We start from the raw sequence: 24,965 nt of genomic DNA on the forward strand, positions 1-24,965 counted from the left end.
GGGGGCATCTATAAAGTTGCTCAGCAGCCACTTGCTTTTTACAATGAAACTGCAGGGATAAAAGAGGTCATTCTGGTAGACTGGAGCCCCTCTCAGTCTTTGCCAAAGAACAGAAGAGTCATGGGGTTGGTGGCCACATATTGTGTAATGGGTGCAAAAGTCACAGACCCTCATTTGTCCAGCCTGTAAGTACCCAGTTTTGATGTTTTGTTGAATCTGGAGCTCTCCTAGAAGCATAATGAAGTGTCTGCAACTCATAAATCTTTCAAGGCTTAGACCCTGTAACTCCCTCTTACTCCTTTCCATGTCTATCTTCTGGTTGCCCTCACTGTTTACATTGATGAACTTCTGCCACTGGAGTTGGTGTTCCCTGCTTAAGTGGCATTTCAACATGGATGTCCCCAGGTACCTAGCATCCTTGCCTAGATTAACGTGTCAGTGGCATATGGCGCAAATGGCCTGTCGTTGGGTTTCAGGATCAGTTTAAAATATCTGCCAGGCTGCTGACTTCTTTGGCATAATGCCTTGTGGCCCCAGTGTTTGAGGGAGGAAAGCAACATTGTCTGAAAATTGTTTAGAATGAATTTTCTTGTCTAAGAGCCAGAATCTGACTTCCTGCCTTTCCTCATTTCTCTTTCTCTCTTTTTCCCTGAGCTAGAGAAATAAGCACACATTCTGAGGCTGAGTACTTAGCTGTTTGAGAATAGCTTTAGTTGTATTGGTTTCATTTTGGCCCTATATCTTGCTCTTTTTCCATAAAGAGAAGTACCTAGCTCGTGCTTTTCAAACACTGTTACATTTGATCCTCTTAAAAGCTCCTGTATAGGTATTAGCTCCATTTTGCAAACAAGAAAACTGAGGCTCGGAGGTTTTAAAATATTGCCAAAGCATATTACAGAGAAATGGCAGAATAACAAACAATTCAAACACAGGTCTGTCTGACCCACACAGTCCAGATTCTTTTCACTCTGTTAAGTCCATGCTTAGACAGTTGTCTGAACTGTGCCCACATCCAAGCATCTTTGGAGAGGGGGAGAATTTTTACTGCAGTTCAATGGGCAGAGCTCACAGAGGTCAGGTCTCCATAGGCATTGTCAGTGAGAGCTCCTGGATTGTCCTTGTACAAACTCCTCATCATGCTCTTCTCTCGGTGTGTTTAATGGTGGGTCATTGCTACTGTTTAGTTGCCTGATGAGTTTCTAGCTCCTAAATCCAAGTGATGAAGCAGATCCTGCTGTCCTTGGGATTATTCCCTCTTCATGAGTGGTGACCTCAGGATCGGAGACAGCTAACCTGCAGGCAGAGAGAGGGGGATGTCAAAGGTTCATCTAGCTCAATTTGGATTGATGAACCAGAATAATTCTGGCAGCAGGGCTCATGGAATTGGCCTCAACCAGCAATCTTTCTCAACTTCTGTGTTTGAGGTGGAGTATTTTGGTAAATTTTCACTTATACCGTATCTCTTCTACTGTAGGTGCTTGAAAAACACTATCACCTAGTTTAGTAGTCACCACAAAACCAAACAATTATCATTGAATGGACTGCATTCACTGGCTACTCTTTCCTGCCTTTATGCTCTGCTTCGCAAGAGCTTTTCATTTAAAATGTCCCTCAGTTCTTTCTTCTGTCACTAAAATCTAATGCCTGCTCCAAGGATCTGCTCAATTTATCTCCACCAAGAGACTCTCTCCAAATCCATCTACCCCACCGATGGCTTCTTTGTTCCAAATTTCTTACAATTAAAATAATAACAGCATTTCTTGGAAAGTATTTAATTATTTACTTGAATGAGTAATATATGGCCAAACATTTAAATGTATACGGAGTGTATAAATAAACTAAAAAATAAGTCTTCTCATTCCAGCTGTCCAGTTCCTGAGCCTTCCAGAGATGTCTTAATATACACATGTGTTTTTTTAAAAAACCATGAGAATGGTTGGTAACATATATTAGAGTTATATAAGAAATACCATGCTAAGCACTTTTGTATAGATTATTTCACTGAGTCCTCTCGGCAACTTTATGAGATCGGTACTTACACATATTTTACAAGTAAAGAAATAAAGGCTCAGAAAAGTTAAGTAACTTGCCCATGATCACACAGTTAAAATGTGGTAGAATTGGAATTTGACCTCAGGCTGTCTGACAAAATTAAAAGGTACTTGGAAAGAAAAGAAGCCTCGTGGTATAGATGAAAGAACATTCACTAGGGAATTAAATTCTGGCTATGAAACTTACTAGCTATGTGACTGTAGGTAAGTTTCCTAAACAATCTGAACCTCCAGTTTCCTTATCTGTAAGGTGGGAAAATGCTAACCTCAGAGAGAGGTCGAAGTATTATGAGAATTAGGGGAAAGAAAGAATGTAAAGCAACTGATACGTAAGAGGGATGTAGAAATGGTAGTTACTTTATCAAGAGCCATGCCTTTTTAATATACATTTTCTGGCTTCAACTGCCCTGTGCAGAGCAAGAAGGACATACTTGTGTGATGTTTGGCATAATACAGATCTAGCCTTTTAGATGGCAGCAAAACACACACACACGGAGGTCCCTGAAAATAAACATAAAGCCACAGACTCGTGCACCTAATGTCTGTGGGGCTGGCTCAAAGTGAAGAGTTAGCCATTTGTTGGCTGCTCAGAGAAATGTGTGGAACAGTACAGAGACTGGCCTAAACGTTATGTGCATTGTAAACCTTCTCTGAGGTCAACGAGCAGAAATGGAGTGTGGAGAAAAAGAAAGACTGAGGAAGTATCCCTATGGCTTTTGGCTGGAACGTTCTTCCTCCAGATGCCCTCATGATAACTCCTTCACTTCCTTCCAGTCACTTCCTCAGGGGTTTTTCCTGACCAGCAAACTGGCCCCACCCCCACTTTATTTTAAATTTTTTCATAACATTTTTCACCACCTATCATATGCTGTAATTATTATGCTTGTTGCATTTGTTTCCATTGTCTGACTCCTTCAGAATATAAGCTCTCTGAGGGTAAGGGTCTTTTGTTTTTCTCACTGATGTATCTTAAGCACTTACAATTCTGCTTGGTACATAGTAAGTACTCAATAAGTATTTGTTGGTGAAGACATTTTCCAGATAAGGAAACTGAGGTTAAGTGACTTAGTCTAGGTAAGTTTGCTGGTTAATGGCAGAGTCAAGACTAGAACTGTTTTTCTGCCTCCTAAACCAGTTGTCTTTCTTTTAAATCATTTTTCAGGATAGAGGAGTATATGTCTAGGATTAAGGAATGATTTGGCTGTTGAGGAATCCAGACAAAACTGGAAACAAGTGCATATAGACAAAACAACTGAACTATAAAAATGACAGCAGAAAAAAAAAAACATAGACGTGGGTGGTTATGTTGATTTTTTTTCAAAATTTTGTTTAAGTACCTGAGACTCTGCTGTCAGTTTATCTAGTGAAATAAGATTCATGATCAATGTGTGGAGACGGAAATTTCAGACCTCATTATACACAAACTGAAGATGATGTCTTTGCTGTCACTGTGGCATTTGACACGTCAGTGAAAACAAAAGGAGATCTGTCTCAGACGCCCCTTTTAGCTTTGACAGATGTGGAAATGCACGAGTTTGGGGCATTAATTTTTGGTTGGGTGTTAAATGTGAGCATGTCCAGAGATGCAGCTGGAGAAGCTACCAGATAGCTCACAGTTTAGGGCTGATGTACCAGTGGTACACTGAATTTCAATCCAACACTTACTCCATCCCTGCTTCCTTCTCTTCTTTCGAAAGCAAAGGAGGCCCTCTGCCTTTTTCCAGGCTAATCTTCCACCTGATCTTCTGGTCCTGTCCATCCTCCCATCACTCATGCCCTCTTTCTTGAATCTTAAATCTATCTTTTCCCTACAAAGTACTCATATGAGCAAATCTCCTCTATGCCAAAATCAGATAATGAAAAACTTCTAATAATCTCTTGAATCAGTTAACTAGTGATGGATAACAAAGCACCCAAAAACAATGGCTTAAAACAATAAGCATTTTTATTACTCAAAAGTTGATGCATCATCTGGGCAATTTTATTGATTTGGGCCAAGCTCCTCTGACTTTTCTTGGGTCTGAAATACTGACCATATACCCTCTTGAGTATGCAGTTGCTAGTGGGTCAGGCTGGTCAAGGATGATCTCACTCACATGCCTGGCAATTAGCAAGTTATTAGTTATGGTGACATGGATGACTGGGCCACTGATCACTTACCCAGTAAGTGAGCTCAGGTTTGTTCTCATGGTGGCTGAGCAGGATTTCGAGAGAGAGAGAGAGAGAAGTACGCAAGTCTTCTTGAATTGGTGCAATATCACTTCCATCTCATTTTAATGGTAAAAGCAAGTCACAAGGCCAGCCCAGGAGCAAGGAAGTAGATCTTACTTCATGATGTTATAAGCTGTAAGGTCAAATTTCAAAGGGAGGGATGAAAACTTAGGAGTGTTTTTGCAATCAGTCTACCATCTCTCTTCATCCTTAAGCTTCTGCCCAGATGTCTCTTTTCCTTCACATCCAAACTTCTAGAGAGGTTTGTCAACTTCCTTACCAGCCAGCCACTCCTTATACCTAAGATGACCTCGCCTTATTACTATCTCCATTTTGATGAAACTGCTCTCTTTAAAGACAACAATGTCTCAAACATGAAATACTGTGAACTGCTTTCAGCTTTCATCTTACTTAACCTCGCTGCACAGTTTGACCTATACGGTCATTCCATCCTGCTTCAAACTGTCTTCTCTTAACTTTCATGATTCACTTTCTCCTGGCTTCCCTTCTACCCCTGGACCATTCTTTCTCAGATTTCTTGGCCGGCTCATGTTCTTCTTCTGACCAGTCAATTAACTTTCTGTTTTCCCACTTTTTTTTCCTTCTCATGCAAAACTCTTTTGTAATCTAATCCAGTGAAATGGATGCTGCCTATTTGCATCTTTTCTCCAACTTATCCGTTGACTGCCAGGAAGAAGTGTCAGTGCCTACTAGATGTAGCCATGGGCTCCTCAAACGCAAAGTGTGTCTAAAATTGAGCTTAATATTTTTCTTCCAAAATGTGATGTTATCTTCACTTTCTCCCAGAGCCCCAGGAAACAGGATCAACCAACTGGGTTGGGGTTATGACAGGGTCCAGGCCCCAGGGCCCTAGGAATCTAGATGGATGCCAGAAACAGGAACTTAGAATGAGTTCTATCATCAAAGCTCAGTTATCCTAACTGAGGCACAGAGAGTAATGGGAGGCAAGGGGCAGAACTATATTTTAGGGACTAACACAGAAGTGTGGTGCAGTGTGATGAGGCATTGCTTTCAGGTGCTTTCAGGGAAGGAAGAGGCAGGAGTCAAGTGGGTAGCAGTGGGGGGTAAAATACTTATTATAATATTAGTTATCTGAGTCCTTATGGTTACAAAGTAAGTAGATGAGAGAGGATTTCTTTAAGTCAGTGAAAGTGATGGTACGGAGTCACTGAGTGATGTGCTGTGCCCTATCTAAATTCCCAGCCCACAGAATCAATGAGCAAAATACTTTATTGTCGTATGCTACCAAGCTTTGGGGTAATTGGGTCCACAGACTTAATTCCTGGAACATACCTATTTTCATAAGTTTTAGTTTCAATTTTAAGAAAAAACGCCAGTTGAAGTCGGGAAACCCAATTTAGTAGGCTGTCTCCTCTTCAGGGGCAACAAAACAAGTCTGGAACAAAGAGTATCCCAAGGCCTGTTCCAGGACTAGAGATAGAGCAGCCTTTCCTACCAACTATGGGACACTAAAAACTCATATCGGAGGGGCTCAAGCATGGAGTGTCATCAGCCCAGAAGGTACAGAGCATAGCAGTGAAGGAGCAGGCCTTTGCAGACAGACACACCAGGTTAGAATCCATTTACCGGCTGGATGATCTTGAGCAAGTGACTCAGTTTTTTTCTTAACTCAATTTTCCTGTAAATTGGGAATAAAATGAACACTACCAACTTCACAGGGTTGTGTGCCAGGTGGAGAGAAGGTTTATAAAGAGCTCAAGACAAGGTGCAGAATGTAAGTCCTCAATATACACCATCCCGACTCGTTGCAAAGGGAGTGCGGGAGGCTCTGCCCTTCGCCTGCACATGGGGGAATGTGTGCTGGAAGCTATAATTGGAGACAAATGCATCTGGAAGAAACACGAGCCAATGTAATAAAACAATCAAATGAAAAATTTGCAGATGCTTATTCTTTTCACTTGACCGAGGAAATTCAGGCAAGTAATGTTTGGGAAGGAATCTGAAGCAAATAGAATGACGTCTAGCCTTCCCTTATGTCAATGTCATGTGAGCCCACAGCCTCCAGAGCCATTTTGGTCATGCTAAGAAGACCAGGCCCAGCATGCCTCATTAAAAACTTTCCCAAAAATAGCTTGCCCACCCATGAAAATCTGTTTTCCTCTCCCTTCCTGTGAAATCACCGCAGTGGCCTCTGAATGGAGACTCTCGAGTAAACAACATTGAAGTATAATTAATAATGTTCCTTCCTCAGTTTCCTACTTTGTTGTACACATTAGTGATATTCCACTATTCTGAGAATTCACTGGATGGGAATACCCACCCCTCATCCCAGGCTTAGTTTGTTTATTCCATTTTCTCTTTCCTCAGAGGCAGCCAGCAGAAACTTTCTAGAAAGTAGAAATAGTTTGAAAGCCATCAAGCTTCCCTCCGGCACTTTGACTTCCCTAATGTCCTTTTAATGCGGATCATCTTAGTGTGGGTGCCTCTGTCCAAGAAACCAAAAGAGAAATATTTCTTTTTGAAGAAAATTGGAATCAATTGACCTAGAAGTCTTAGTCTTAGAAGAACTGAGAGATAGTGACATGGGGACTACATGGCCAGGCAGTGACTTAGTGATTCGAGAGGCTTTTTTCTCTTCTAACTGGCATATCAGTTGTCACAGGCTTTCTGCATTGTGACATCTTGTTTTCCTTAGTAAAATAATTTTTTTTCATTTGGAATTCTCATTTTTTCATTATTGGTGACAGTGCTATCAGAGCCCCCTTCACAACCATATCCCTATTTCTGTATCGATTCTTGGTGCATTATCCTGACTCTAAGCTACCCAAGAAAGTCAGAATCTGCACCAAGTCTGTCTCCAGGGTACTTGCAAAAATACATTTAGCCTGCCCTATTTCCTCTTTGCTATTGTCTTTGATATGGGTCTCATCTAGCAGTCTTTGTGTAAGGTGAAGACTCATTCTGGGGTTATTCTTTGCATTAAAAAAGAAAAAGTGTATTATCAGTGAGTATCAAATATAATGAGGCATTTTTAGTGGGGCTTGATAATGTCGGAACTAGGGAACTGTGGCCTCTGAGCTGAGATCCTGGCAGTTGCATTTTATTAACCGGAGTCAGGGTGCTAAGCTGATTTTCAGACTTGATTGACAGAACCCTTTCAGCATAAACCCTGGAAAACTATTACGAGAAAGAATCCTATTGAGGCATTCTGTCTATAATAGTTTTAATGCAGAAATACATTTGATCAGCAGTATGCTGAGCTCATATCATTTCTAGAGTGAGTAGCAATGTGGTTCCAGTGTAATTTACCACAACCAATTATGGTACATCCTGACAACATTTAAAACAGAACTGGATTAAGAAAAATGCACTCTCAAGACTGTAGTCTGAAAGGCAAAATACCAGAATTTTCAGTGGATCTCATTTCGCCTCTCTTTTATTACAAGAATAAGCTGAAGAAAAAAAAAGGGGAGGGGGTTGCGGGGGGACTGCTTTTATGGTCAAGAGATTGAAAGAAATCATGAAAAGCAGGATACAATTGCAATTCAGTGGCCCATTCTTTTCTTTAGTACTCTTTCCCATTGCTCACATCTTTTTCCTACATAGAAGATTTGGACAGTCTTTCTTTAAGCATCAAATTCACTTCCCAAAATCAAACAATGCATTTCTTAGCCCTCCTCGCCATTCTTACCCTCCACAAAAGGCACTAGTTCTAATGATATAAAACATCAGCCATAAAGTCATTGTTGTGTTCAGAAGGTTATACTCTAGTAGCAATATTGACTGATCTATGGACCAACAGAAAGATGTCTTCTAGATAATTCACATCTTAAAAGGACCAAACAGCCATTGTTATCTTCTGAATTAACCAGGCACAAATTTCATTAAGATGGTACACTTGAAATTCCTGTCCAAGAAATCAAATATCGAATAGTTTTCTTTTTCTGTTTTTAATAAGCTTTATTCAGTCATTAGAATATAAAAGTAACACACAAAAAATCTAGAGGAAAGCAATGAAAAAATATGGATATCACCCAGAAATAAGCACTGTTGATATTTTGTCATCACCCACACACATATTTAGAAACAAAAATGTTATCAAATAATACATGCTGTAGTGTAATCTGCTTTTGGTCATTCAGCAATATGGTGCGAACATTTTTCCATGTCAATAAATATAGTTCTATATCACATATTTAAAGCTGCAGAATATTATTGTATTATCATTATTTTAATTAATCCTCTAATATTCAGGATCCCCTCCTTTTGTTCCTCTTTTAAATAATATTGCAATAACATCCCTGTACATGAGTGATCCTGAAACTTTAATGTGACCAAGAATTATGGGGTATTTTACATATATGGATGCATGGGCCCCACATGTAGAGATGCTGCTTCAATAAGAAAGGTATAAAATCCAGCCATCTGCATTTTACCAAGCATTATATGTGATGTTGATATTGGTAGTCCTTGAACTACACTTTGAGAAATATATATCTTTGCAAACTTGTATGATGATGTCCTTAGGATAAAGTTCTAGAAATCAGGCAGTTATTTTGGCAAAGGCTATGCCATGTAGTATTTCAACAATCTACATCATTTGTAGATATCTTGTTGATAAAAAAAAAAAAAAAAAAGATTGGGTAATGAAAGTAAGTACATGCTTTAAGGTAGAAAATGTGTCTGAGGTACCGGTGAACAGGCTGTCTGTCCAAGAGCCCTCAGAATTAGCCCTTTGGGTGTCTATGGGATGCATAAATGCTCCTTGAGCAACCCCTTGGCTCTTCCACTGGAGCCTGACAATGAGAAGAGTTGAGGAAGAATGGGGCAAAGATACAAGGTAAAAGAGGGTTCAACATCTTGGCTGGAGAAGTTGGTTCCTGAGAGGGGAAGTGCCTGCCGCTGATATTTGCACAGGAGATTGCTGCCAACAAGGGGTCACCAAGCAAGATAGTTCCACCCCCAAGCTCCACTTACATAAAATTCACATTTGGTTAGTATTCTGTTTTCACCCCAGGTTTTCCAGGAGTTTGAGAGATGAGAGTAAGAAAGAATACAGGTATTTCTCCATTTCCAGGATATGAGCATGCTCAAGAGTATACACACATGCTCACATGAACAAAGGCAGGCACATGTTTCCCTGCTCACAGTCTCCAAACCCTAGAAAGTGAAGGTTTCCAGCTAGCTATAAGTTTCATAAAGAAAATAAAGAACAATTCTGCCAAGGCCACAGAAAACATAGAAATTGAATGAGTAGGCATCCAATTTGAATCATATAAGGGAAAAAAGCTGTCTTCCATTTTGGGGGGTGTAAATGTTATTGAAGTATGATATGCATAGAGGAACGTGTTCAAATCACAAGTTTACAAACTCAATGCATTTTCACAAAGTGAGCATACTGGTAAAAAGCATCCAAATTAAGAAATAGAGGAATACCTTAAGCCCAGACATCCCATGGTGCCTGCTTGCAGTCACTGTTCTCGCCAAAGGTAGCCACCATCCTGATTTCTAACAGTTTTAATTGGTTTGACCTGTTTCTGAGCTTTACATAAACAGAATCATATATGTACTCTTTCAGAACTATTTTTGACTAGATATTATAGATCATAAGTTTAACTTCTCATGTCATGTGCAGACTTGTCCCAATAGTAAAGCATAGATATTGTCTAAAAAGAAATCTTAAAGTATATACTTTAAATAAATCAGTGTTCATTTGTGCCAAAGAAATTTGATGGCTTCATCTAAGTTGCCCTTGTGCCTGCCCATAGTAAGTTATAAGATCCTTAAAAGGCTACTCTCAATGTGCACAACAGACAACTTGAGAGGCAATATAATGCAGTGGAAAAAAAAGATTAGCTTTCAAACCATACAGAACTGAGTTCAAATAGAATCATCTCCACTTACCAGCCATACCATCTTCATGAAGTCATGTAATCTCTCTCGGGCTCAGTTACTTCTAAATCTGTAACATGGGAGAAATATCTCATTGAGTAGTTGTGAAAAGTAAATAAGATTGCAAATGTAAAGCACTTGGCATATAATAGGTGATCTATAAGTGTTCATTCTCTTTCTCCTTCAGAGATCAAACCTTGATTAGCCATCAGATTCAGTCTGTTATATATGCACAACCTAAATAAATATATTTTCTTTTTCTTTTTTAATAAATATATTTTCAATGGCAACTAATTGAATTCCTAACTAGCGAGCATAAAATTATTTGGAAACCAGGTCTGCGATCCAAGGAAATTTAAAATTGTTGACGCAGTCTTTTTCAGAACTGAGAAAAATGTCACTGTTCATTCTCTGGAAACCCATATGGCTTCATGTCCCTCACATTCCCCACCATGTTGGCCTAGCTGCTTATTTATTAATGATTTACATCATGAAACCATTGTTATCTCAGCTTCCTGTGATGGCCTAAAAGCACACAAAATCATCATTTTCCAACAAGACTACAAAACATTCAAATGCCTGTGCTTCTTGCGAAATTATCATTTTATTAGTGGCCATTATGCCAATCCATCTATAACGGCCTTTTCAATTAGACACGTGCATGATCACGTAACAAGAGGGTGATTTCTGCATTTTCACCAAGTATACATATTAAAATCTCTGACAGATTGCTAATGAGCTGATGTTGGAATTACAGAATAGTCTGTTATCATTTGTCCATTCACAGTTTCCTCACCAGCCCATCTGTGCTCGGAATAGAGCCACCACGGAGCATGCAGGCTGGGACAGTTTCTCCATTTACACCTCTTGCCTTCGGAAGCCTCTGGGAAAGCCCGTCCCTAATTAAAGATTTTAACAAACATATTGCCAGTTTTCTAACACTGTTATTAAACTGCTCTCTCTTGTTAGAAAAGGTGCCGTTTGTCAGCAGTTTGTAGATTTAGATATTTAGTATATGTTTCTCTAGCCCTGCAAAATATTTGTGTTTTTAGAATAATTCAATTAGTATGCTATGCATGTATGTACCTGCAAGCACAATAAATACACATGGCACATGTGCTATCCAAATCCCATATAATTATTCAGACTCACAAGGACAGACAAAGAAACATGGTGTATTTTTGTGGATACACAGACTTGTCTACAGAACAAGGTGGAATTGAATGCTCCGTAAGGTTAGAACTGTTAAAACAAAAGGATCAGATCGAGATCATGGCTCAGATAATTTGGGGCATGAGCACAGTACCTTTTACCTGATATATTTGTATAATGAAGGTACATTGAAAAATAATCTGATTTTCCTGGTAAAATATACCTAGTTGAGAGGACAGATGTTCCTCTGCACTAACAGTTTAACAATTAGGGCAGTGGTTCTCAGTCAGTGTGGATGTGGTGGGGCTGGGTTGGGAAGGAAGGCATGGAACCAAATACGGAGCCTTGCAATACCCTCTCCCACCACCACCAATCAATTTGGGTATCCCCAAATTGAGAATCACTGTTCTAGAGCTCTGAGGGAACAAGAGAGATGACAGAACTGAGAGCTTTCTGCCCCCCAAAAAGGACCTCAGATCATTAGTTTTGGAAACGGGTTCATTTTCACTCTCCCCAGGGTGAGTGTGGAGAGGTGAGGTCCCTCTGGTAATAAGCTGTGTAAGTTTTCCCAAACTAAAGTGATTCCCTTGGCAAACACTGAGGAGCCTGAGGCCTTTACCGCAAAGGCAAGAAGAATAACTTCCATGGGTCCAGCACCTTGGAGGTCAGAAGGTAACTCTGAATGCTGCTTTGGAGTCATTTCCCTAGTGGCACTGTAACACTGAGGAACTGTGAGATTCATCTCCCAGCGTGGAATGTTTGCAGCCACTTACTGCTCTGAAATTTTAATGTAAATTTTGATACTTTGATTTAAGCCTTGAATTAAATACAAGTGAGTCTGAAGAAGATACCACAAATCATAAGGCAAGGTCCATGTCCTGAAAGAATTTGCACACTAGAGAACTAATATATACACATAAAAACCATATGCTCTACCTAACATCACAAGGTAGCCAATGCTAAGAGCTGGATGATTGGCACAGATGCAGGGGCGTTCAGAGGCCGGAGACATCACCTCTAGAAAGAATGAATCAGGGAGGGTATGACTCAGTGCTTGAGAGAAGGAGAGAAGACATTGTGAGCTGGGAAGACAGTGGGAAAGGATAGGAATATTTGGGGGATCTTGAACAGATTGCTTTGGCTAGGGAAGAAGTTTGTGGCAGGACAGTGAGAAAGCACAGTTTCAAGGGAAAAGAGCCACTCTGTCAAGGCTAAAGACCTGTATGTTATCTTTTTTTTTTCTTGTCAATTAGTTTATTTATTTTCCTTTTTAAATAGACTTTATCTTTAGAGCACTTTTCAATTCACAGCAACTTTGAGCAGAAAGTATAGAGAGTTCGCATACACTCCCCGTCCCCACACACACACAGACTCCCCTACTATCATCTCCCACTGGAATGATACATTTGTGACAGTCGATGAACTTACCACATTATAATGTCAACTGATGAACCTGCATTGACATATTATTATCACCCCAAGTCCATAGTTTACATTAGAGTCTACCCTTAGTATTGTGCCTTCTATGGGTTTCAACAAATATATATTGACATGTATCCACCATTAGAGCAATACACACTAGTTTCGCTGCCCTAAAAATCTTGTGTGCTTCATCTACTCATCTCTCCCTCCCCTCGAACCCCTGGCAACCACTGATTTTTGCCTTTTCCAAATGTCATATAGTTGGAATCATATAGCATATAGCCTTTTCAGATTGGCTTACTTCACTTAGTAATATTAGGTTACTAATATTTTAGGATATTTAAGGTTATTCTATGTCTCATCACTGCTTGATAATTCATTTCTTTTTAATGCAGAATGATATTCCAATGTCTGGACATACCACAGTGTATCCATTCACTTACTGAAGGACATTTTGGTTGCTTCCAAGTTTTGGCAATTACGAATAGAGCTGCTATACATACCTATGAGCAGGTTTTTGTGAGGACATAAGTTTTCAATTCCTTTGGATAAATACCAGCCAGTGTGTTTGTTGGATTGTATGGTCAGAGTTCACTTAGTTTTATAAGAAACTGCCAAAATATCTTCCAAACTAGCTGTACCATTTTGCATTCTCACCAGCAAAGAATGAGAGTTCCTCTCTAACATTGGGTATTAGCAGTGTTCTGGATTTTGGCCACTCTAACAGTGAGCAATGGTATCACACTGTTGTTTTAATTTGCATTTTCCTAATGATATATGATGTAGAGTATCTTTTCATATATTTATTTGGGGTGATAATAATATGTCAATGCAGGTTCATCAGTTGACATTATAATGTGGTAGGTTCATCAACTGTCACAAATGTATCACTCTAGTGGGAGATGCATCTATTCATATATTTTTCTTAGTCTAATTATATGATGGATTACATTAATCAATTTTTGAATGTTGCACCAGCCTTGCATAACTGGGATAAATCCCATTTGGTTATGAAGTATAATTCTTTTTATACATCGTCGAATTTGATTAGCTAATATTTTGCTGAGGATTTTTGCATCTATGTTCATGAGTAATGTTGGCCTATAGTTTTCTTTTCTTATAATGTCTTTGTCTGATTTGGGTATTAGGGTAACACTGGTCTCACAGAATGAGTTTGAAAGTATACCCTCTAATTCTATCTTGTGAAAGAGATTGAGAATTGGTACAATTTCTTCCTTAAATATTTGGTAGAATTCACCAATGAACACAAGATTTAGTTCGTTTCTCTATGTTAATTCAGATGGTCTACTTCTTGTGTGAGTTTTGGCAGTTGTATCTTTTAAGGAATTTGTCTATTTCATCTTAGTTATTAAATTTATGGCCATAGAGCTGTCCATAGTATTTCTTTACTCTTCTTTTAATATCCATTCCTAATATTAGTAACTTACGTCTTTTCTCTTTTATTCCAAAATGTCAGTCTGGCTAAAGGCTTATTGATTTTATTGATCTTTTCAGAGAACTAGCTTTTCTTTTTGTTGATTTTCTCTATTGATTTCCTGTTTTCAATTTCACTGATTTCCAATTTAATTTTTACTATTTCTTTTCTTCTGCTAACTTTATGTTTAATTTGCTTTTCTTTTTCCAGTGTCCTAAGGTAGAAGTTTAGATTATTGATTTTAGATCATTATTCTTTCTAATATGTGCATTCAATGCCATAAATTTCCCTCATAGTACTGCTCTCACTGCATCTCACAAATTTTAATAAGTTGTATTTTCATTTTCACTTAGTTCAAAATATTTTCCAATTTCTCTCGAGATTTAATCACATGTGTTATTTTAAAGTGTGTTATTTAATCTCCAAGTATTTTGTGATTTTCCAGCTATCTGTTATTGATTTCTAGTTTAATTCCATTGTAGTTTGAGAGCATACATTGTACTATTTCTAGTCTTTTTAATTTTTTAAGTTGTGTTTTATCCTCCAGAATGTTGTCTATCTTGGTGTATGTTCCATGTGAGCTTGGGAAGAATGTGTATTCTGTTGTTGGACGAAGTGGTCTATAGATGTCAATCATATTCAGTTAATTGATAGTTCAACTATGTCCTTACTGATTTCATGCCTGCTGGATCTGTCCACTTCTGACAGAGGACTGTTAAAGTCTCACTTACAATAGTGAATTCATTTATTTCTCCTTAAAGTACCATCAGTTTATGTATTTTGATGCTCTGTTGTTAGGCACATATACATTAAGGATTGTATGTCTTCTTGGAATACTAACTCCTTTTATTAGTATGAAATGCCTCTCTTTGTCCCTATAATTTTCCGTGCTCTGAAGTTTGCTCTGTCTGAAATATAGCCACTCCAGCTTTTTAAAATTTAGTGTTATCATGATATATCTTTTTCCATACTTTACTTTTAATCTTTAAGTTTATTTATATTTAAAGTGGGTTTCTTGTAGACAGCATAGAGTTGGGTCTTGTATGGGTCTCTGACAATCTTTGTCTTTAATAATTATATTTAGACCACTGATGCTTAAAGTGATTATTGGTATAGTTGAATTAATCTCTACCATATTGTTACTGTTTTCTATTCGTTGTCCTTGTTCTTTGTTCCTATATTTGTCTTCCAGTCTTTTGCTACTTTTGTAGATTTAATTAAACATTTTATACGATTTCGTTTCTCTCCTTTCTTAACATAATTATACTTTAAAAAAACTTTTTAAGTCGTTGCTTGGAGTTGATAATATATATTTACAACTAATCCAGATCCACTTTTAAATAACACTATACATTTTAATAAAATATATAACTAATTCCTCTCTCCCAATCTCTTATATCATTGCTGTCATTCATTTCACTGGTAAATAAGTGTATGTATGTGCATGTGTATATATATATTATATATACATACATACACACATAAGCATAATCGAATACATTGTTGCTGTTATTATTTTGAACAAACTGTTATCAGTTAGATTAAAAATAAGAAAAATAAAGTTTTTATTTACTTTCACTTATTTCTCCTCTAATGCTCTTGCTTTCTTCATGTAGATCTATGGTTTTGACCTATATGAATTTCTTTCTCTCCGAAGAACTTCTTTTAACATTTCCAGCAAGATAGGTCTACTGGCAACAAATTCCTTCAATGTTTGTCTGGAAGACTCTTTATTCCTCCTTTCCTTTTGAATGATAATTGCACAGCACTAGATTGGTGTTTTTGTTTTGTTTTGTTTTTTTCTCTCTCAGCATTTCAATTTCTTCTTGCTAGCTTTATTTTTGAAAAGTCAGATGTACTTTTTTGTCTGCTCTCTTAAGATATTTTTCCCTTTTGCTGTCTTTCAAATTTTTTTCTTTATAATTTTCTGCAGTTTGACTATACTATGCCTAAGTGTAGTTTTTCTTCTACATTTATCCTCCTTAGTATACTCTGAGCTTCCTAATCTGTGGTTTGATGTCCAACATTAATCTGAGGAAATTCTCTGTTATTGTTGCTTGAAATATTTCTTCTCTTCCTTCCTTACTCTTTTTCTTCTCCTTCCAGTATCCTCATTACACTTTTTGTAGTTTTCCCACACTTCTTGAATATTCTAGCCCATTTTTTCCATCTTTTTCCTCTTTACTTTTTAGCTTTAAAAGTTTCTATTTACATATCCTCAAAGTCAGAGATTCTTTCCTCGGCCATGTCCAGTCTATTAATGAGCCCATCAAAGACATTCTTCATTTCTGATAGTGTTTTTGAAATCTCGCATCTCTCCTTTTATTCTTAAAATTTCCATATCTTTGCTTACATTATCCACCTGCTCATGCATGTTGTCTACTTTTTCCATGAGAGCCCTTAGCATATTAATCACAGTTTTTTTAAACTCACAGTCTTATCATTCCAATAGCCCTGAGATATCTATGTCTCATTCTACTGCTTGCTCTGTCTCTTCAATCTGTATTTGCTTGTTTTTTCTTTTACTATGCCTTATAATTTTTTGTTGAAATCCAAACACGATGTACTGGGCAAGAGGAACTGTAGTATGTAGGCTTTCAGTGATGCAGTGGTAAGGTGTGGGGTGAGGGGAAGCATTCTATAGTCCTATGATTAGGTCTCAGTCTTTAGTTAGCCTGTGCCACTCGACTATGGACTTCACAAATTTTGCTCTTCCCCCCGCCGCCTCCATCCAAGGTAGGACAGGATAACTGGAGAGGACTGGAGTTGGTTATTTCCCTTCCCCCAGGTTGGTTAGGCTCTGTCAAAACCACAACAGGTTAGTTAGGCTCTGGTATATAGTTTCTCTTAGGAAGAAGCTTTATTAAGAAGGATAGAATGTGCTGGTGTATCTCAATATGGCCACTTTCCCTCTCTCCTTGCCAGAAGCACAAGGTAATTTTGACTTTTCTCCAGTCTTCTCTGTGAAAACCTGATAGAGCTCCAGGTATAAGCTTGCAGCAATTTGTCAACTGCAGTTCAAGTTTTCTTACTCCAGCCCTGGTTTCTGCTCAGGTAAATTGTGATTCTCTGTATCTGCCTACCTGTCTCTCCAACTTTGGGAGCAGTGGTTTGCCCTGAGATCTCTCTTCTCTGATGGATCTAAGAAGAGTTATTGATTTTTCAGCTTTTAAATTGTTGTTTGGACAAAGGGGTAACTTCCACGATCTTTACATGCTGGACTGGAATCCAGAAGTCTATACTTTATCTTTTAGGCAGCATGGAGTTAACAAAGAATGGGTAGGTTGATTAACTGGCTGGTAGGTTGGTTTTTAACAGTAAGATGATCAAAAGTTATTGTGTAATGAATTTTGGAATCTAGGCAGCCAGGCAACTTTGCTGTCTTAGCTGGCTGTAATCTGATCTAAAATCTGACCAAGACCGGGACCTGGATCTACTCAATGTGTTACTGGTTCTGGGGAGTCCTGGAACTCCTGGGCCTTGGTTCTTGGCATCCAGTTGACAAAGAATTGAAGGCAGGTGCCTAGAAATTAATTGTATGCAAGCTAGCTTTATTAAAAGCAAAAGTACACTTTTAGAAAGGAGAATAGGCTGCCAGGAGCGATCAGCCTTGAAGATAAAGTAGGCTCACTCTCAAAAGGGAGAACAGGCTGCCAAAAGTGGTCAGCCCCAAAGACTTCTGCCAAGCAAAAGACTACCTCAGAAGGGAGAGCGGGTAGGCTCAAGGGAGAACTGCCCCATCGGTCATGGGTTTGGGGATTTTATCCATTAATTTAACCAAGGGGTAGAATATTCATAATTTTGGGTGGTCATTTCATAGAAAAAAAGGTGGGTTTTTTTTCCAGAATTAAGAAAATGCTCCTTTTCTTACCATGTTTGGGCTTTTCAGAATTGTCATGGCATCAGATGCATGACGGGTACAGCTTTAACAGCAATGTTAATTTATTATAATGATCATATAATGAAGCAAAGGTAAATTCTAGGTCATACCAGCTGTCCTTCTTGTGCATGCCTATGTTGGGGACTTTCCCTATCTCCTTTAACTTTCCTCTTTAGCAGGAAGTTTTAAACTACAAAACTGTTTCACTATGTCAAAGGTATTGTTCAAGGCTGTTTTTCATTTTAGTGTCTCTAGGAACACTAAAATGTGTCCTGATAACTCCTACCTCAAATGGGTCTTTCACCTTTCAACAGGCTGACCTGGACATGATGTTTTTAATCATGGCCATGGCAGAGAACAAGAGTGCAAACAAAAATGTGCAAGCATTTCTTTAAATTTCTCCTTGTATCACATCTTCTGTCATCCCATTCACCAAAGCAAATCCTATTGTTGACTTCAGCCTCAGGGGTGGGGAAATGGGCTCTACCTCTTGATAAGGGAACTGCAAAGTCACATGGAAAAGGATAAAGAAGATACAGGAAGGGGTGAAGAATTTAGGTCATAAACACAATCAGTTTACAACATCTGGATTCGAATCCCAGCTCCTCTCACCATGTGACCATGAGTAAAGTACTTGAAAACTGGCAGAAAAAGAGTACTATCTCTTAGCATGTTTATTTGTATTAAATAAAAGGACCCATGTAAAACATTTATCATAGTGCCCAGCCTACAGAATAAATATGAAGGCATTGTGTTGCATGCACTGTGGTGGCAGAAAGATGAATTGGGATGTATATGGTTACTTGGGGCTGTGGGCCTGTACCAGTGATGCAGGACAGGGCAAATTCCCTGAGTAGGATGGGGGGCCAGGGGCGATTCAAGCCCTGAACCGAAAAAAAAAGGCTTCTTGGCTGAGCGCGAGAAAGAATTCAAACACTCACGAAAGTCAGAGACAAAAGAAAAGTTTCTTAGAGAAGTAACATTCAGACAGACAGAGCATGGTCTCCTCTCAGGGGCAGAGAGTGAGAGAGACTGAGAGAGACTCAGGAGGACAGAGATAATAGAGATGGGAACAGTGAGAGAGACAGAGTAAAGACGCTGAGAGGGACTAAGAGAAAGACACTGAGAGGGACCCTGAGTGTTTGGGGAATTCAGTTTATATATCATTCTTTAGTTTCTGTGAATTATAAAGACTTTGTTTACCTGTTTTCCTTTGATATGAGCATACAGTGAGAAAGAATGAGTGTGTAGCTGAAAAGGCAAGAATATGTAGCATGAAAACCCTGCTGACAATTCCCAGCCTTTGATCTATAGGTTCCCCATAGTTTTAGCCATAGGGAATGAACGATTTTATTTTGTGTAGGGCTCCACTCAAAGACTCTGTTTTCCCTTCTTAGTGTGAGTAAATGATTTGTTAGTAATCCCAGCAGAAATCTTCCTTTGTTCTGCAGGTTTCTTCCTGGTCTGGGTGTAGGGCTGTTCACCATATTGCAGTCTCTGAATATAGCTTTGTTTTAGTTCGTTAGTGCCTCCTCCTTACATTACTAGGGTGAAGTTGGGGAGGAACACTTTGGGGAGGAACAATAAAAAGATGAACCTTTAGAATAGGTGTCTGTAGGGCTGGGTAATTAGGACAATGGTGAAGCCATTGACAGAAGCAGGAGAACCAGGAAAGTTTCTGGCTTGGGGATGGATGACTAGATATCTACTCCAGCTGCATCTCTAGCCTAGTCTCTGAGAGTTTCATGGAAAGGATGTGGAAACAGAGTATTCGATGACTTTGCTCTGCACGGCACAAAACACAGTATTTAACAATAAACAAAACCAGGATTTTCATTTGGAAAACCTGTAATTGCTTACTATTTCTTCTGTATTCGGGATTATCACTCTGAAGAACATTTGGAAAGAAGAGTCTCCATTAGTCTGATTTCCAAGAGAGACATTCATTCAGGACTGTGTGGCACATTTGACCACAGTCCCAGGGGAGAGGTGATTGTCCTTATATTCACAATAAAACTTGGTTTTCAAGGTGCCAGAGGTCAGGTTCAATAGAAGTGTTTCTTACCCAATCTTCTGGCTCTAGTTTTTTATAGTAACTTTTAGAATATTGAGAGTTCACTTATAGTAGAATAATTCCAAGTGCTAACTCCAAAGAAGACTCTCACAGCTTATTAGCTTAACCAATTGCCAGCCAAACAAAATAGCACATTTCCCACATAGAATGATTTAGTGCAGCACGACTAGGATAAATAATGAAGGCATTTGTTTATGCCTACTTACAACATTCCTCGTAGGCAAAAAGGGGACCAAAACATCATTCTAAGCCTAAGAAGGCAGCCAGTGCAGGCTCATCAAAAATATGCATTTTCTTTTGTAGTCAAAGAGTATGAGTTTGCTCTGCTTCACCTTCTGGCCTGGGCTCCTCTGATATCCATGTAATTTAAATGAGAAAGTCATTCTAGGGAGTTGTCACATTTCAAAGAAGTGACCCTTTTTGGATGTTGAAAGGATCCCCAGTGTTTGGGTTCTCTCTGGGGTGAGGTAGTGTCACAGAGTTCTTGCAATGTCATCCAGAGAAACACATCTCAGAAAGTCTAAATAGAAGTTGTTTACCTTGTCTTTTTTGCTTGTTGTGCAAATGGGCCTCAGCATTGGAAACAAGCACATTTCAAACTCAGTCTAAGTCAAAATTCACCACTGCTGTCAGTCAAACCCTGACCAAAAAGAAAAAAAAGGAGTTTTTATTAATTCTTGGAGTTGCCTGACTTTCGCCATGAACTTTTTGGCTAAAACATCCACAGCAACCTCTAAATTGACCCCAAGCTAGTTGGACTCACCTTCAAAGGGCAACTTGGTTGAGGTACTTTATTCCTCATTCTTTCTCCTGAGAAATGGTTCCTCTGAGTCCTCCTCCCCCATTTATACCTGCCCCACACACATACACACCACCACCAAGGAACTCCTGGTCCTCCTGGGAACAGAATCACTCAGACTGCCATGTTGGTCATAGTATTGTATTTCAGGCTGTATCCAGACATGGATTTCCAACCCATCCTGAACTTATACATCTTTACCCTATCCTAGAGCCACTACTTTCCTAACATCCCCACTGGCTCACACTGGGTGAGATTTGTTGAGAAAAGTCCCACCAGAGTCACTCTCCAGATAACCCAATTAAAGAAGACCCCTTCCTCACTTAGGGTTCATCCTACAAATATGGCTTCTGATTTTGTGGCACAGAGCTTCCTGGACTTTCTCAACTACTCAACTGGAAATGCTCTCTCCCCGTTTTATCTGCCAAAATAGGTTTAAAGAGAGAGTGCCTGGTTTCTGGATCCTAGGAAGGTGTTAAATATCTCTGCTGCTGGGAATCCAGCTAGAGATATTAACATCTTCCTCCTGGCGCAAGAGTGGGTGTTAATGTTCTCGCTGTCAGGACGGCTTTTATCCAGGGCCTTTCCTCTAGTCAGAGCACTCAGCCAGGCCAGAGCCAGGAAAGCAAGTCAAACCAGACTGGCCTCCTGACACTGAGGAGCCTCATTTGGTGAGCACTAAAACAACTCCATCTTTTTAATCACTGCTAAAGCTCCTTGAAGAGGAAGACAGTTTCAAAGACAGAGAATATAAAAGACATGGAAAACATTACTTTTAATAATAATAAATTTGCATAGTATTCTAATTTACCAAAGCAGTCTCACACAAAAATAACACAATCCTTTTACTGAAGGTTTACTTAACAAACATTGATTCTTACCAGGGCCCTGAAAGGCAGTTATTGGTATTGTTATTTTACAGATGACTTTATAGACTCAGAGAGGGTAAATAGTGGGGACCCTGAGTACTGATCGCTGTTTGGCTACGAAGTCCTTGCTCTTAATTAACCACAGCCCCCTACTGGATTGCTAATCCTGACAATAACCTGTGAGAGAGCTAAGGCAGGTGCTATTTTATAGACCAGAAGCTGAGGGCATTTTGACCAAAACAAAAAGTAGAAGCTTTCTGATTTTAGCCCAAGTCTGACTGAGTCCAGATGAATGTTTACTGTCTACCAGACCACATTGTGGATGATCACCTCCCACAAGGCTTCGTCACTCATTCATTCTTTCAGACAACATATATTTACTTCTAGTAAGGAACTGTAAAAATTTTTAGGTGTAATGATAGCATTGTGATTGCTTTTTTAAAATAAATTTATTTATTTAAATTAGTTTCAAGTATACAGTACATTGGTTAGACATCTATATTGTTCATAAAATGATCCCCCCATTGCTCCCTCCCTCCCCTGGCCCTCCACTTAGCCATTACATTAATGCTAACTTCATTCCCTCTTTCATGCTCCCTGTGCCCAATTATCAACTACTAATTTGTACTTCTTTAACCCTTCACCCCATTCTCCCAGTCCCCCAACCCCCTTCCCCTCTGTCCGTCACCATATTGTCCACTATATTTGTGTCTGTTTTGATTAGTTTGTTTTTTGTTCCTTAGATTCCACATATAAGTGAAATCATATGGTATTTATCTTTCTCTGTCTGACTTATTTCACTTAGCATAATAACCTCTAGGTCCATCCACGTCATTGCAAATGGTAAGATTTCATTTTTTTTAATGGTTGAGTAATATTCCATTGTATATATGAACCATAATTTCTTTATCCAATCGTCTGTTGATGGGCATTTGGGTTACTTCCATATCTTGGCTATTGTAAATTGTGCTGCTATGAATACTGGAGTGCACAGATCTTTACAAATTATTGTTTTGGTTTTCTTTGGAAAAATACCCAGAAGTGCAATTGCTGGGTCAAAAGGTATATCTATTTTTAATTTTTTGAGAAGCCTTCATACTGTTTGCCATAGCGCTGTAGCAATTTGCAATCCCACCAACAATGTATGAGGGTTCCCTTTTCTCCGCATCTGTGATTATGTTTTTTTTAAGCATCCTTATTTTTTAAAGATAAGTATTGAAAAACTATGGACTTACTAGCCCAGGTATTTACAACCTCTGAGCCCCTGGTCATGATGCATATCTAAACATCCTGCCAATGCCTCATCATTTAAAATTATCTATTACATTAAAAAATCTCAATAAACCAAACAACCAAGACTTTAAACTTGCTTTTCTGCCATAGCTTAGATTTAAAAATATGAGAGAGAGGGAGGGGTTCCGGTGAAGTTATATCTTTCTTAGGACGTTTTTCGATAGTTGTATGCAATCTTTTAAATTGTAATTGCATACATGAAATTCTCAGTAAGCTAATAAAAGTAATAACCATTTTCTAAAAAACAAATAAAACAATAGCAGTCATAATATGTGCTTCAGGAAAACTTGCTACTTTGGGGGAAGTCATTTTAAATTATTTTTATAGTGAAAAATCCCTTTATAAACTGGGGAGTTTGAGTTTGAGTTTGCCTATAGTTTCAGTTTGGGATCTTATGTATTGAATTTCCTTCAAGTGGGGCTCACTGTGAGACTCCTCAAGGACGAAGTGCATCCACTTTTCCCACCTGCTATTTCACACTAGGAGACCAGAGGGTTCTTGATATCACTCTTGATTCTTGCGGATATATCCCTGGAGTGTTTGAATTGAAAACCTCCCAGTCGCTTCCATTTGCCCCATGGCTCCGATAAAGATCCTGCCAGGACTAGACCTTTTAGGGAGGCCCCTTAACTTGGAGAGAGCGCCCAGCTCCAGCCAACAGCAAGTGCACACAAGACAATAGAACTATAGTACTTCACTGCAATGCACTTTGCATCCTTGAGCACTCAAGGGGGTAACCTTAATGAGCACAAAATATTCATCTCTAATAAGAACATGCTGTCATAATCACCCTAGATGTGATAAATATCCTAGAGGTTTTTTCTTTGTTAGGTTAATGCTTTTCCACAAGATAATTTAACCGATTCTCTAAAAAAAATAATCACACGTTATCAGGCTCCAATATAATAATATGGTGTGGTTTTTGTTTTAATGTTTTGAATCTTGCCTTAAACAAGTCCCATCCAAATAAATGCTCCCTTTTTTAGCTGGCACCAAAGCTTGTGTTGTTCATTGTAATCAAGCTCCCAGTTGGCTAACTCTTCATCTAACAGTATGTCTTCTGATTTCATTTGAGCAAAATTTATCATCCGCAAGCAAAGACAGAAAATGTGTGAATGTCTAAAGCTTATGTAAATTAAGAGGCCATGCACGCTGGTCCTAAAAATAGTAGATAATTATAGGCATTTCTTCCCCATACAATAATTATAGGCCTCCTGTCATCTTTTCTGTTCTGTATAAGGTCACAGTAGTATTATACAAAATTTACAGTATATTACAAGTTAAAAACACAATAATTAGCAACTGCGCATCTTCAGTACCAGTGATGAATGTTCACAGTAAAAGTAAGAAAAAAAGAGCATTATTTGTTTTATGTGGACAGTACACACTTAAATTTAATCATCAACTCCTGCTATCCAATAGGCAATATTCTCTCACTATTATAATGCTATTTGCCAAGTTCACAGTACACCCTTGGGCTGAATTCATCCTTAATGAAGAGACAGGAAGCCAAATCTCTCACAGTCATCTCAACCAGGTGTACCATATTATTTTAGATTTAATAATTCTGTTGAACATATTGAAAGATAATGAGCAAGCTTAGAGAAAGTGCCAAGGATTATTTTGATCATTATGATCAACGTCTGATACAGAAAAAAAAAAAATCCTCTCACTAAATAATGTGGATAGTTCAGATGTTTGCTTCTTTAATACATGGGGTAGGGTCATTTTCCTGTACTTGTTTATATCATTTGCAGAGGGGAGGAAGGAGCTATAGATATCATACTTCGGTGGAAAAGAAGCGTTCTAATTAAAAAGAGAGTTTATCCTTAGCTCTTAATTATCCATGCTAACAGGAACAAAGAGGCACAGGTAATACAAAATGACAGACTAGAACTATCATTT

General features: G+C 38.6%; 1 long non-coding RNA gene across 1 annotated transcript in view; it reads right to left on the minus strand.

Moving 5' to 3' along the window:
- Nucleotides 1-126: 126 nt before the first annotated feature.
- The window catches only part of LOC120583323 (uncharacterized), a 31,665-nt gene continuing 6,826 nt past the window's right edge, over nt 127-24,965 (minus strand). Inside the window, exons 2-5 of the long non-coding RNA XR_005647770.1 lie at nt 20,639-20,739; nt 10,149-10,206; nt 4,212-4,395; nt 127-1,293 (exon numbers count right to left, since the gene is read on the minus strand). This is a non-coding gene — a long non-coding RNA (uncharacterized LOC120583323). The remainder of the gene's footprint in view (nt 1,294-4,211; nt 4,396-10,148; nt 10,207-20,638; nt 20,740-24,965) is intronic.

Source organism: Pteropus medius, unplaced genomic scaffold (assembly GCF_902729225.1).
Source record: "Pteropus medius unplaced genomic scaffold, Ma_sr-lr_union100, whole genome shotgun sequence".
In the NCBI taxonomy this organism is placed as follows: Eukaryota; Metazoa; Chordata; class Mammalia; order Chiroptera; family Pteropodidae; genus Pteropus; species Pteropus medius.